Source organism: Ptiloglossa arizonensis, chromosome 2, assembly GCF_051014685.1.
Source record: "Ptiloglossa arizonensis isolate GNS036 chromosome 2, iyPtiAriz1_principal, whole genome shotgun sequence".
Classification (NCBI taxonomy): Eukaryota; Metazoa; Arthropoda; class Insecta; order Hymenoptera; family Colletidae; genus Ptiloglossa; species Ptiloglossa arizonensis.
Genome location: NC_135049.1, coordinates 21,327,665 through 21,343,316, shown reverse-complemented (window position 1 = coordinate 21,343,316; position 15,652 = coordinate 21,327,665). Strand labels below are relative to the sequence as shown.

The window sequence follows — 15,652 nt, the reverse complement described above, 5'->3', positions numbered from 1 at the left end:
GGTAGGATCGAATGTCGTTACGTTCGATACGGTTCACGCTTCTTGCGGTAATATTTCCTATTGCAACGATAGTCGAGAAAAAATCAGTGTAAAAAATTGTCGTTTGGGACAGATCTTAGAAAATTGTTTAGGCTATTGATACGAGCTACGTAGTCCGTTCGTATGAATTTAATTTTATCGAACGATGAACTATAATATTTTTTTTGTACCGGTAAATTATCGAATCGGAAAATTTCTCGTGAAAATTCCAAAGAGATTTCTGGAAAAACTACGCGCAAAGCGACCGCATCGACCGTGTTTAAATTGAATGTTATCAAAAGAGATGACTGAATAAACTCTCATGCGCGTTAACGAATAACGAATAATCAGAGGCGGTAATTAACGAGGATATAGACCTCCGGCGGTAAACGTCGGGACGTATCGAAACGCGATCTACGTCTCCTGTTCTCGGTTTCTCTTACGTAATCCACCTCACGCGCAATTTACTCGCTTCAAGCGTTATCCGCGCCGGATCTCGCCGACCTATTCTTCTCTCGCGCGAACCCTCCTGTTTTTCGCAAGTCCCCGAGACTCAAATTAAGATTCATTTAAGCCCTGACCGAGGTGTTAATGACCCTGCGAGCGTTTCACCGGCCCAAGTGTCGCAGATCCAACGAAATTCCCTCTCGTTACGCGCGAGAACCTGCTCGTGACCCGACCGACGCTTCGATACCAATCTTTCGAAGACCTTTCGGTCACGACGATGCATCCGAGGATACATGCCCACGGAGAAGCGAAACAGTGTCACCCGATTTCCGCTCACCACCTCACCAACTACTCTCCTTGAAACCTTCAACGTTCCAGGTGCCGCGAACACACGATTTGAAAATTATTTTATCGAAAATAAATATTTCAAATGGAAAATTATTCTTTCTACCGGAGAAGCCATTTTTCGAAAATGGTGCTACGCGAATCATTACGAATTCTTTTCGAGATAATACACTCGGGAAAACGAGTGTATTAGATACGTAGTCGTTACGCAATTGAGAATAACTTGGATGAAATTTTACTTTCTTGCGAAGAAAATACGAGTGTATCTTCCAAACGATATTTTCTTCCAAAGTGTGTTTTCACTCTTGGAATCGTTTCTCCGCCGAAATGAAAAACCAATCCATTAACAAGATCTTCTTCCAAAGTTTCAAATTCATTCGAATTTTCGCCTCGTCGGACATTCCGCGTCTGTACGGTGTTAAAAAGATACTTTTTCGATAAATAATCGAAAAGAGTGGATCTTTGTAAAGGCTTATAGAAATCTGGCCGATACTGGTTCGTTCGGGTGTAGGTGTATTTTAATGAAACAAAATTGATTAATATCGGTTGTGTAAAGACGCCCGCGGTCGCGGGAACGCGTAACGGACGCCCGTGAACGCCAATTTTAATTTTCATTTCCATGAAAAGGATTTAACGACAGGATTACCAAAATCAACGTCGTGCCGGGAAATTAATGAATCAAGCTACGGCCGTGCTCGTCCGTGTATCGTATTTGCCACATGCGAACGTCAGGTCCAAAGGCGAATAATGGCTACCGGGCTGAGAGACAGACTGGATTAATTTAATCTGCGGTGATCCAGCAGGATTCGCATCCGTCCTAATGACGCGATAATATTCGGATGTAGCCGTGTCTGGGCGGATGCAAAGTTCAAAGGTCACTGTACCGCAATCATGCGAACGGGTCACGCGTATAGATGGACAGCGCGGAGCCCGAACGCTCCGGACGAGGAGAAAGAGGAGAGAAACTGGAAAACACTGTCGAGAAACGCAGACAGAAGCCTCGAACATCGAGTTTTATGCCTCGAAACCCGCCGATGTAAACTCGTCTTTCGCGTAAACGAGCTATTTCGAACGTAAATAGACTACCACGATCGTGGAAGAAAAAAAGAAAATAGAATTGCGCACCAACGACACGGCGCGCACCTTTCCAACGCGATGTATTTTATAGACAACGTATCGCATTGGATTATATTTTTTGTAGATAACGTTTTCTATTTAAATTATATTTCACGGATAAGGTATTGTATCAGGTCTGGATTAGGTCCTATAAGTGTCATTTATTTTTCTAACGCTTAAAGTAACATTTTCGTCTTACCTACGAAGCTGACATACGTCCAGCTTTGATAGCATTTTCTTCAAATGTCTAGGTACGTACGATTTTGACACGTTTGGTATTTGTGACATTTCTCGTACCGACAAACATCTTTTTCTTCCAGATTGAAATTTCCCTTTCGATATGTACCGAACCATTCTTAGTAGAAAATTTTAAATAGTAGTTTTCTACTCTTTTCTCGCTGTCAAGTAGAAAATGGATTTTCTACCATTTCCCCCGTAAACGACACAGACTTCATTTGTCGCACTTGTTGTCGTATTCCCTTTTCGGAACTCGTACAACGCGAGACGATCAGAACGAACACCCGTTTCACTTATTTTATCGGACCGAAATACAAAATTCTTACAACGTCGCGACCTGTGGCTTTCGAATGCCTCCTACGTACTAAACCGGAGCACAATAGTTTCGTCACCCGAGTCTCCTCGTGTACCGTGTCTCTTTCGCTCGGTGTTTATGAAACGTATCGCGAGAAGTATAAACACACCGGGACACGAACTCGTGAAACGACCTGATACGTTACGTACGACGATTGTGGACACCATTTTTATATTTCGTACTCCAACACCGTAATATACTATTTTATTCCATAAGTATATTTTCCGTTTCATATTTCGTCTCGAATAAACATCAATTCTATTCGTTCGCTAATCGCCGTGCAATTTATACATTTACCTCTTTGATTCACCGTTACTCTATTTCCATAGTTTGAGAAGATACGTTAAACAGAATTTATAAATACCTTCTTACCACGTACGATATTACCAATTTCGATACAACTTTTCTCGCAAACGATCGATCCGGAACGTTAAACAGAAACGACACCCAATATCGATCGTTTCGATACAAGCGATCTTCGTCACCGATGTTAAATTCCTCCAAAATGTTAAATACCTTCCACAACTACATCCAACGTTATCAATTCCGTTATAAATTACCTGAGAAATCTCCGACTCGAATACGAGCTTTATTTCCAATAATAATAACAACAACGACAACATTCCCCCCAGACATTAGCGTCAATTTTTTCACCGAGCTCCCTCGTCGAACCGGGAACAACGACTCCGGTGAGATCTCGACATCGCCAACCACGGGATTGAAAGCGCGTGTTCGTTTTCGTTTGTTTAGAGGAGTGTCGCGTAAACGAAATTACAGCCGCTGTCAGTGAGCCGGGACTTAGCCGGGGTCCCCCCCTCGTGTGGGAGCGTGCGCGCGCACGCGAAAAAGCCGCGTGTAACCGAGAAGGACGAAAAAGCCCGTGGCGGGAGATACGTAGTAAAGTTCGACGGGGACGAGGGCACGGTAACCAGAGGCAATAATTCTCGTGTTTTAGAGAGGCAATTTCGAGTCGAGTACGCGCACACGAACACGCGGATTTTCGAGGGCTGTACTTTTCGATAATTTACGCCAACGAGGCCCAGCCAGCGCGGAGTTTCTGGGAACCGATTCCCCGCTCGGCGTACCGCGGCGCTGCTCGCCTCTGCGAATCCTGATCGGTAATATAACTTCGGATTCGCGTACGCGGGTAGCATATACGGCTGGTGGGGAGGGAGACACTCTTTTGTCAGAAATTTTACGCAGGCCCGCGCGTAATCTCCCCGGAGGCCCGCCCGTCCCGTCCCGTCCCGCCCCCCACTCCTCGCAGACCGCCCGGACCGTTTATCCGGGCCCGTTTCCCCCACTCCCGGCGCTTCACGAGCGTAAGATGCATTTTGCATCGCGACCGACCCGCTCTTCCCTATCCGACCGTATTATGGTACGAAGTTTCGGGCCGGTGGCCCTCCCCGTCCTCGTTGTCGTCCTCGTGGTCGTCGTCGGCGAGCAAAAAGTCCACGTTAGCACGACGTTTCCGACTTTTTGAAGACGATACGTGAGAGGGTTACGTTCCTGGAAATTTCCAGCGCCGGGCGCCCGGCCGGTTCGACCGTCTTTCAACTTACGTACCGACGTTTTCGCGTTTTCGCCCGGCATATAAAGCACGCTTCGACGGACCAAGAGACGGGAGAAAGGTTTCTACCGGGGCAGAAGAGGACGAAACTTTCGGCGCCGTTCGCGAAACGAAATTCTACGTGGATAAATCTTACGAACGTCGGGATTTGCGTGGATTTTTAAGGAGTACTTTAATTGAGTCTTCGTCGTACGACGGTACGCACAAGAGGTAGAACTTTACAACGGGTGTAAAAATTGTATCCGATTTCACTCGGATCTGTACCTCGAGACTGCTCCGAGTGGTTACGTAAATATCGCTACGAGGAATCAACCACGAGCAGTTTCGTTTCATAATTATTGATCTCGATCGCGTAACTTCCGCGTCGATGACGAGAAAATATTTCTAGTAGAACCTCGATCGGCTGCAAATTTTCATCGTGAAACGATACCGATCTTTCTTGATAACTTAAGGACAAAATTCGTTTCAGTGTTCTACCTCCACGGAACATATACCTTTCCATGGTAAATTATAAATCCACCGAAAAATTTTATTAAATTCCCCCGTGATTCTGAAATCACCGCCCAGAGAACGACTACAAATTCGCGTAACTGTAACTCCCGCCACGATACATATTTCTCAACGAATTCTTAACAAAGTACTCGATAAAAAGTGTTTAAAAACCCTTGATACTCAAATATCCCTTAACGCTGGAATTCTCGATTTTCAACTTCGGGAAGAACGTTGGTTCTCCTGTCGCGGTTTCACCTACCGCGAAACTGTCAACGTTTCGAGGAAATGGAACAAGTATCCGCTCAATGTGGAAACATTCGTCTTTAGGAAACGAAGAGTTAACCGACGACTGTCGAGAAAACGTCGAGGACCGAGAACCGTTTCGCTTCGGGACAGGGAAGGAGGAACGGTTTTATCTCCGATAAAAACGGGAGCGACCGTGAAAGAACAAAGGTAAAAACAATGAGGCAATTTAATAACAGCGGTGCGTGCGGTTAGCCACGAAACTGCGAAAGGTTTCAGGCCTGCGCGCGTTCGTTCCTCCACCCCGGGACGCGATACGGTGCACTTACTCGCGAGGCAAAAGGGGAGCGAGCACCTGTACTTAGCGTTGAGCGTTGCGTCGAACAACGCTCGGCCCGACGTCAAAGTCTGAGTACGTGGAAAAGAGCGCGGCGGGTACAGGTTGGATGCAGATGATCCGAGATTATAGACATTAGGGACATTAGCCTCGGCGGTGTACGATTCCTCGCTGCCCCGCGGTGCATTCGTACCTCACACGCGTCCATTTACTCCGCGCGGCTGCAGCACTTTCCATCCGAGGGGGGAGATCGTCGCCGCTTAATATGCACCCTCCGCGGCGAGTAAGTGATTCGAACCGCGTAATTTGCGAATTTCAGTGCGCGAGTAAGTCACGAGGGCTGCTGTCGCGGTTATTAATGGACCCCGACGCCCTTGCGCGCGTTCTTACCGGCCTCCGAGCGACCCCAAGGAGACTGGGGCCCCGTCGGCCGGCATCGCTCGATGGACTGCGTTGGATCTTCGATCGTCGCGAGATCGAAAGCGATTGCTTTCGCCCGGAACCTTTTTCAAATTAGAAGAAATATATCGAGTCGTACTTTGAAAGTGTTACGAATTTTTTAGACCCAAAGTTTGGGACTACAGTTATTGTATTTTGTAGCACGGATTGTGTTGGATTTTCGAAGATCGTGAGATCGAACAGGATTGCTTTCCGCTCGGAACCTTTTTCAAATTAGGAGAAATATATCGAGTCATACTTTGGAAGTGTTACGAATTTTTTAGACCCAAAGTTTGGGACTACATTTATTGTATTTTGTAGCACGGATTGTGTTGGATTTTCGAAGATCGTGAGATCGAACAGGATTGCTTTCCGCTCGGAACCTTTTTCAAATTAGGAGAAATATATCAGAGTCATACTTTGGAAGTGTTACGAATTTTTTAGACCCAAAGTTTGGGACTACATTTATTATATTTTATAGCACGGGATGCGTTGGATTTTCAAAAATTGTGAGATCAAACGCGATTCTTTTCGCCCGGAACTTTTTTCAAATTAGGAGAAATATATCGAGTCATACTTTGGAAGTGTTACGAATTTTTTAGACCCAAAGTTTGGGACCACCTTTATTGTATTTTGTAGCATGGGATGCGTTGGATTTTCGAAGATCGTGAGATCGAACGCGATTCTTTTCGCCCGGAATCTTTTTCAAATTAGGAGAAATATATCGAGTCATACTTTGGAAGTGTTACGAATTTTTTAGACCCAAAGTTTGGGACTACATTTATTACATTTTATAGCACGGGATGCGTTGGATTTTCGAAGATCGTGACATCAAGCACTCTTATTTGTGCATACAATATTTTCTTTCACGATCGTTCGAAAGTTAGAAGAAATATACTTGTACCTCTGCGAAGTTACACTTTGGAAAAGTGTGATCAATTTTGTAGTATTGTTTTCATATACTCTGTGGGCGAAAAATTCAAAATCTCCTTATTGTTTGTTACATTTCATAGCACAACTACTGAAAGATGACTCCAACCATTTTAATCCACGTCTAGAAATGGACAGATTATTTTTCCCTGCGTGTTCTTTGTTAGACTAGAAGCATCTGAGAAATTCAATAAAAGAGAAATCCCCGAACGAAGGAATCAATATCGAACGAACCTCCGTTCGATTCACGAAACTCGATCGAATGTATCCGTAGTCCCTTGAGGCCGATCGAGTTCGTCCTTTCCTTCAATTATCCTCTAAACACTCACCGGCTTCCTCTCCCAAGCAACCGAAACTCATAGACTCGACGAAACGTTATCTTCGTTGTTAACGTACGGTGCTCGGTAACCAGACAATAATTGAATAACTGAATCCACCTTCCTACAAACGCCAGTCCGTTCCCCCCTCCTCGTGTCTCCACCGCGTGTTCCTTTATTTCTATCAGTCAATCGAAAGGGACCCACAATCCTACGGATACACGGGAATAAAGTTACAGCGCGGGAAGCGAGTTTACGCTCACGGGGAACAAGGATACCACTACGATGAAGATAACGAGAAGCGGAGGGGGAGGCTGAGGGAATTACCTACAAAATGATGAGGGAATTAGCCGGCTGTGTCTATCGTATTATCGCAAATAATACTTGTCCGAGAACCGGTACAGTTAGGTGTAATTAGATGAACTTGAACGTGGTTCCTCGTTCGATCCATCCTCCGGACAGAACCTCTTCAACTATATTTGTTCGGAGTCTGAGTAGGTACACCGATCCTTTTCCTCGACTTTTCATTTCTTTTTGTTCCTCCCCCTCCCAGTACCGAATCAGAAGTTGACAAGGGTGAATCTTGAAACAAGAACCGGGCTGCTCCCCCGATTAAATTTCACTAGCCAGACAGTTTTTGGTTCGGCGAGGAAACTTTTTCCTGTTTCTTTTTTTTTTTTTCTTTCTTTCTGTTACTTTTTGTATTCTTTTTTTCGGCTCGTCAGTTATCTCCTTTGGAGATCCGATTACCGGTGGTATTGCGAGGGTCGGTTGCAAGGTGCACCAGAAGCCGAAGCGAGAGAAGAGGCGCGACGAACGGTACGACGACGCGAAGCGAGGAGAGGCCCGCGTGCTATTTATAGGGGCCCGGTTGAATAACTTGTACAATGCAATGATACGTGTACGAATAGCATCGATCTCGCGGTATATTATCAACGCGATCGGGCGTGGAAAACTAGATCCGAGAGGCGAGCCGTGAAAGTAACAACACGAAATAGGACATTAACAGTGGCGCTATTTATGCGGGACGAGTGCCGCGAGTGGTATATCGACGTGGATTTTATAGCGCGCCGCCAATCGCATTTCCATTTAGAATTAGCCACATGTACGCGTCAATTTCCACGCGAACGAGAACACTCGCTCGGGAATACGTTATACTTTACGCTATACTCGCGGGTACGCGACGCTTCACCGTGTCGTTTAAATAGACGAAAGGTTCGTTTGTCCATCGGTTGGGTCCGGGTTAGGTAATTTTATTCGATTTTTACAGCGGAGCGTTTATGTAAATAATGCGCGATTCTTTGTGCTTGTGTTTCCTATCGGTACAATCGTCACGTACACTGGTTCTAAAATATGCGATCGTTGCAGATGTTACTTTTAAGTAATTATTGAGATCGATATCGTTCTGGAACACCTTCGATAAAATTTGTAAAAGTATCGTTCTGTGTTTGTATCAAGTGTGTTAAATCTAAATAAAAATTTGTAATTCATTCCGAATAGGTTGAGTTTTAAATTTGTTATATCTCGAACGTTCTGAACGAAGTATCCCTGAAAAATAACACCCTCGACGAGACGATACACGCCTCGATCGTTCCAGTAGAATTCGTATCCGTGAATTTTATTATTCCTTCAGGGTGATTTTCTCTTCGACCAGTTTCGACAGTTTTCACAAGCACGGCAGTGTAAGAGTGTTAATAAACCGAGTAGAAAGTACATCCGCAAATTACGAATCGAGGGAAACTGCGCCCGTCGAACCGCCATATTAGACAAAATAGAGCCCGAGCCGGCTACCAAATGGAATCAAAAGACGAACGAAACATCGAAAACTACAGATCCGCGGGCACCTATCCTGTAATCTACGGCTGGTTTCATAGATCCTGGGTTGATTGGTAACAACCGAACCCGGTGGTTCGAGCCGTGTATTCGTGGCGAAGTGCTGGGGAAGGTCGTTTACCCTTTCCGCGGAGGAATCTCTTCATCGTGAAGTAGCCGGCAGGACGTGGATTATCTTACTCCGTGTGCAATATCTTCGGCTACTACCCGCCAGCGAGTCGAGTGCTTTCAATTCGATCGTCGACAAAGTGGATCTGATGGATGTCTCGGGGATGACTCGACATCGCGAAGCGAAGAAAAGAGACATTTCATTTTTCAACGCGGAACGTTAACGTGAAATGAATTACACGCGAAGGAGAGCGCTGGCTTCGTCGTAGAGAGGCCCCCAGAGAGAGAGAGATTAAAGTTACCGCCGTGAATAACGTGCTTTTCCACTTACGTTCCTCTTATTTCCTCGCAACGCGTACCGCGCATCGCGCTTCGTTACTTCGTTATTATATTTTACGTCTATTTATCCAGTTTAGGCTTGATTTTAGAGCTTTGAAATCGCCGTACCGTATACCACTCGTCATTCAACGCAAATAACGTTTGTCTATCGGCGTCTACGAACTCACGTATGATTTGCATCGTTCCCTGCCACACTCCGCAATGTTGCGATATACCATTTTCAACCAACGCGAGAATCTTCGCTCGAGAAAGAAATTTTTTACTTTCCGTGTACTGTATGTTTTAGTTGAATTAAAAAAATTGACTTTTATTTTTTAATAATTCTACTGGAACGTACACACCATTTCCTTGGTAAAAAGAGAAACCTAATTCTATTTCTTCGACGTCTCCAGATTCCTAACCGACCTCTCGACGCGTAAATAAATTAAAACCGGCGCGCACGTGGTCCTCGCTCGTCGATAGGGTTTCGGTTTTCACCGAGGGTGGGTCGTGTTATTCGAAATACGACAGAGATGGAAAAAACCTAACATTTTCCTTTCTTGACGTCTTCCGATTCCTAACCGGTCTCTCGGCACACAAATAAATTAAAGAACACGTGAGTATTCGGTCGTCGAGCACACCTAACTTCCCTTTCTCAACGTCTTCAAATTTCTGTCTTCCTCTCGTTACACAAATAAATCAAAATCGACGCACACGTAGCAGTCTTTGCTTTTCGATAATCGGACATTATCTTCCAAGATTAGAAAAACTTCATTTCCCTCTCTGAACGTCTTCGAATTCTATCTCCGACGTAATCCAAACCCGACGTTATCTAGAACGTAATCTTCGATCGTCAAGAATCTCGAGTGTCCCTATTTTCCTTTGAAACTTACTCTTCGATAATCAGACATTTTTGTCAAGATTAAAAAAACTTAATTTCCCTTTCTCAACGTCTTCGAATTTCTATCTCCGACATAATCCTAACCCGACGTTATCTAGAACGTAATCTTCGATCGTCAAGAACCTCGAGTGTTCCTATTTTCCTTTAGAACCTGCTCTTCGATAATCAGACATTTTCTTCCAAGATTAGAAAAACTTAATTTCCCTCTCTGAACGTCTTCGAATTTCTATCTCCGACATAATCCTAACCCGACATTCTCTCGAACGTAATCTTCGATCGTCCAAGAATCCCGAGTGTCCCTATTTTCCTTTGAAACCCAAAGGACCTTCGAGGGTCTAAACGAACGGATCGTAAACAGTCAAATGTTCCTCAACAGCGACCCTCGTTCGTTCGTTGTAATTCACGCGAGCGGTCTTCGTAACGATTCGCGAACGATCTCGAAGAAGTGTCGTTCGTTTCGTCGTCGAGGTAGACGCTCGATCGAGAATCGATCGAGCGAACCGCACGAACGAGGGGCTGACGTTGACCGCAGACAGTGTCGACGCGAATGCATAAACTCAATGGGTCATTACTGGCGGTGTTTACGATTTCAATTACCGCGCGAGTCGATAGCCGGTCATCACCGTCCGCCATGGATAAAGTTATTCGCCATGGTGGCAAGTGTTGCGTCGCGTCGCGTCGCGTCGCGTTGCGTCGTCGCGTGGACGAGCCTCGATCCTCTCTATCGACCGTACGATCAGGAAGTATTCCGAATGCTCGATCATCCGGCGCTGGATAATTAAAGCGTACCGCGCGCAGCCACCGAAGGCGGAGTAAACTGGTTCGTTAGCGGGAGTGAGATCGCAGAGTTGATTAGAACTAACCGTACCGCACCGACGCCGAGAAAAATATTAATGATACTGCATAAATTAGCCACAGTTTATCGGCCCGCGGTGCAACCGCGCGGGAACGGGGGTGGGTTGGTTCCCAACCCTTCGGGGTACGGAGAAGGAGGTTTTACTCGCGATTACCCGGAACGGGCGTTATGGAATACGACAACGAAGTATTCCCGATCGCGTGTCCGGATTGCATCGATATTGATCGATTCGGGGAAACGACACGAGTGCTTTTATCAATCTCTAGTTGGTACAAGTGTGCTTGATTATAGATCGCGGTTTCAAAGATCGCGAAATAGGGAAAAATCTGTGTTGGGGATAAATAAAACAGGGAAACACTTGTATGTCTTTTGAAGAGTGTTTCTAACTCGAAGAATCGAATTGTAGTCGCGATAGATGTAACAAATTATCCTGTCCTCGTAAGTTAGCACGAACGTGGCAGATATTCTTGGTTTTGTATCGATAATAGTTTTGAATAGTTAAGAATAGATGAATTTTTATTCGTTTTTAAAAAGTGTTTTACCTTGGAAAAACGAATCGGAACCGACGAAAAATAGTATCCGATACTTCTCTCGCGAACCTACAAACTTTGCAAAAAACTTCAAAGTTTCAGTTGTAGAAAGAAACACGGAAAATTCTATCTCAAGTGTCTATCGTTCGTACAATTCTGTTATCCATCCGCGTAATAAACATCGAATCGATGCTCAAATCCTATTCTCGGAACTGTCGATTATCGCAGCGACCGGAATAGAAACGGCCGTATATCCGGTTCCCGGCGCGATACTTCAAACATCGCGAACTGACGGAAAATATACGCGCACAAAAATTCCTACCAAAGAAAACTTCAACGGGACAACGCGTCACTCGTCGCGCACGATTGGTATATCCGATTCGTGAAACACGCTTGGGAAAAAAGAATTGATTATTATTCTCCGCGCGAACACGTACGAACCGGAAACTCTCTTTGAAGTGGCGCCGGTTGGTACGAGCCGTAACCGTTCGCCACTATTTTCTTTCATTCTTTCTTTCTGTCTTTCTTTCCCTCTTCTTTTCCACGTTTCTCGACTTTGGCAGAACTTTTCCCCTGAGAACGGGTGTGGATCGAAGAAACGATGAATTTTCATTAGCGAAAAAGGTTTCGTTCGCGACAACGCGAAGCGGCGGAGTTAAACGGTGATCGAGCGGGGGGTAAAAAAAATATAAAAAAAAAATGGGGGGCGCGAGCAGGTGCAAAAGATCCGCGCAGACAGTTTTACATCGTAAATAGAGCAGCAAGAGTCTTCCTCTCGGTCCACCGGCCTCGAGGATGACTCAGAGTGGGTTTCATCCTGAGAAGAGCGAGTCCTTGACCAGGGTTTCGCTCTCGTATAGGAATTAGTGATAATTATACGGGGCTAGCACCTGCACGCTGCCCGGCAAAAAGCCAGGACGCCCTGTCGGTCGGGCTGTTGGCTTTTTCATCGGTGCCCGAGAAGCGTCGTCGTTTCGATTCGCGGCCACGGGGATGACTCACGGGGGCATTAGGCAAAAGTTATCCGATACCGGTCACGATAATCCCGTGAAAATCACGGTAAAATTGCAGGAAGCTGAAAGAAACGCGCGCCGCATTGAAAATATTGCTCGCTTAAAGGGCGGGGCATTAATAGTAATATACGTCTCCTCTCCCTCGTTTCGGTTAAGAAGGCATAACTAATTTCCGTTTTCTGTCCAGTTTCAAGCCGAGCTCAATTGATACCGCGGAGTCGTTAGCGACGATTTCGTTCGAATAAAGTCGGGGCTAACGAGCAACAACCTCCTGCGCGTAAAACAGATGAGACGAGAATTTATGCGGCAACAACTAACCGCCCCGGCCGTTTCAGATCCCTGGCCTTCGCTGTTCTATTGGATTGTAACGTATTGCGTGCACATTTTTTTTCTCCGCTCCTTTCTCCACCCTCCCCCCGCACACACATCGCTCTCCTTCTCTCCTCGAAATAGGAACAACTCGAACTCGAACGTTCTCGGTCAACTCCGCGCGGAATCGAGCTTTTTAAACTTCGAACGGTTTCCCTTACACGGCAGGAAATTGTTACGATACTTGTACCGAATCGAGTCGCGTGTTTACCGATAAGTAAGCGTGGATTCGTCCAGGATACTCGCGAGAAGAAAATTCGAAGACCGGTGACAGGAGAGTCGCGAGCAACGCTTGGAAAAATATGCGGGGCTTTCGATGCGTTCGCACTTATCGAATATTTTTTCGACGGAAGGTGTTCGCGTTAGGATTTTCAGAATATACGAGGAAGATTTCTGTAAGTGTATTAAAAATTGTCTACCTTCTATTTTGGTGATGAAAAAAGGGTACGAGTAACGTTTGGAAAAGTATGCGGGGCTTTCGATGCGTTCACTCTTATCGAATATTTTTTCGACGAAAGGTGTTCGCGTTAGGACTTTAGGAATACACGAGAACTTTTCCACAGATTGGTTAAAACTCGTCCAGCTTCTTTTTTTTCGATCCTTCGGACCCACTGAATCTCACCGATTATACCGTTAACGAAGATACGAAATTACGCGATAAATGTACATTTTTTTCCCGCGATAAGTCACGCGCGTCAAACCGATGGAATTATTATTTCTTTATCGCGGAACCATCGTTTCGTCTCACAGGTCGAAGTCGAGAACGAGAAACGTTCCCCGAAAATTTACAGCAGAGTTAATCTTCTTTTCGGGATAATTCGGCGCGTCAGAGGCGGAACCTCCCTACATTTCGCATTATACTTTATTCCCGGTGTTATTTACGGCTGGAAGCTTGTCAAATCTTCCAATCGCTTAAAAATTCGAAGGAGACCCGCGTGGGCGTGAAAACGGCCCGCCGTTTCGGCTGGATGTATTATTTACACACGACGAAAACGCCGCGTTCGTAAATTTCTACGGTAATGCCACGTTTACGACTCAATACTCGGAACAAATTCTGGACGACGTAAAACCGACTCGAGGGTTCGTTGGTCAGTTCAATATCTCCGCGTTTCATCATTCTTTTACGCGCCACCCACCCGTTTCTCTCAAATACCATTTTACGTTCGGCACGGTACAACACTCCGTGCGAAAATATGTGGGAAATTATCCTGTTCGTGGAATCTTTCCTCTATCGACGGACAAAAAAAAGAAGAAAAAAAAAACATCGCCAAACATTCGAAAAGTTCGTACACGCGCGTAATACCCGTACCACTTTTTACTAGCCTCGGAAAATACACAAAACGAAACGAGCCACCCGGACGACCTATTCTTTCAATTCGCGGAAGCTTTCACACGGTACCGTTTTCTCGTCTATCGCGATACCTACTTCTTATGCACGTACGATAGAGACTCCGAGTAACAGATTCATCCTCGATGGTAACGCACCGAATAAATCGTACGATGTGTACGCTTCCTGTTCGTCGTCCACTGTTCGAATAAAATTTCACCGAGTGTTCGGTCGGAGCGTTCAATCTTGCGCGAAGTTTCGTGGAAATCCGACGGTACAATAACGAAACGGTGGTACGGTGAAATTGGATCGATAGCCACGTAGCACGCACGTTCGAACGATCGATCATCCGCGAAGGATCGGTAAGTTTTTATCGAGAAGCCATCGGGAGGGAGCAGGATCGTCGAACCGAGAACGAAAAACGTTACGCGGGAATGGTATCCCAGATAGAAGAGACGCGGGCAGCAGTTTGTATCGGGGCGAGTACGCGCATCTGAAAACGCGAAGATCCCCGGGGACGATACGTTGGATTGAATTCGAATGGCTTTTGGCAGCAGGCGTAGTCGTTATTCTGATTTATTGCGGCCGTTCGCGCTGCCAGCGCCGACAGAACGACGTGAAACAATAAAGCCGGACGCGGAGCGAGGTTCGCGTAGTAACATTAAATAACGAGACGGCCGTGGCCGTGAAAGAGATTCGATCTAAAGTGCCGGTTACAACGTTGTCGTAACAACTTTCTTCTTCTCCTTCTACCGCGGCGGCGTATCGTTGCCCGCTCGAAACGCACGCGAGAGAAACCTTTTATCGATCTATCGCCGCGCGCGCGTCGCTCCGAGCCGCTCCGACTCGCGCGAGCGAGCGAGCGAGCGAGTAAGCGAGCCGAGCGAACGAACCGAGCGAGCGCCGCTTTTTCCACGACTTTCCGATTGCTTTTTCACGGGGGAAACTATCATCCCCGTAGGGAATCTTTTCGCCGGGTATCGATAACGACGATGGCCTCCGCCGGCTAACGACGCGGGAAATAAAGCGTTGAGGAACACTCGACCGCGCGTGATAAATTGAATTCGAACGAGGAAACATCAATTCTTCGACGCGGGTCTCGGATGCATAACGCTACGGGCATCGACGTTACAGAACGCGGAATTAATTTTAACGACTCGCGGAACGTATTTTTAATCGAGATCTTTCGTTTCTATTTAAGCATAGACGTTGCCTGGATATCGATTGAATAATTCCGCGCGATTGAAAAAATTACCACGTCGGTTGAGTTTCGATAGATACTTGTCGATGTTCCTGCGCGAAAATAGATTTCTCGGACATTTAATCACCGCGTGGGATATCAACAGTCCCAACGTGTCAACGGATTAAATTTTTCAACTTTTAACGTATTCCTGGCTCGCCGGAAAATACTCCGATTAGCCTCGATTAATCGTAGAAACGAAATATTTTATTTCACCGTCGAGGACACCGCGAAATAATTTCGAAACGTTAAATTCTATCGCGCGACCATCCGGTCGAATTCGTTTCGCGTTAAGAACCGATGGAAACGTTC

The 15,652-nt window shown here is 45.8% G+C and overlaps 1 protein-coding gene across 1 annotated transcript in view; it reads right to left on the bottom strand.

Moving 5' to 3' along the window:
• Positions 1-15,652, bottom strand: part of LOC143155286 (telomerase-binding protein EST1A) — a 184,431-nt gene that overhangs the window by 134,443 nt on the left and 34,336 nt on the right. The window lies entirely within an intron of this gene.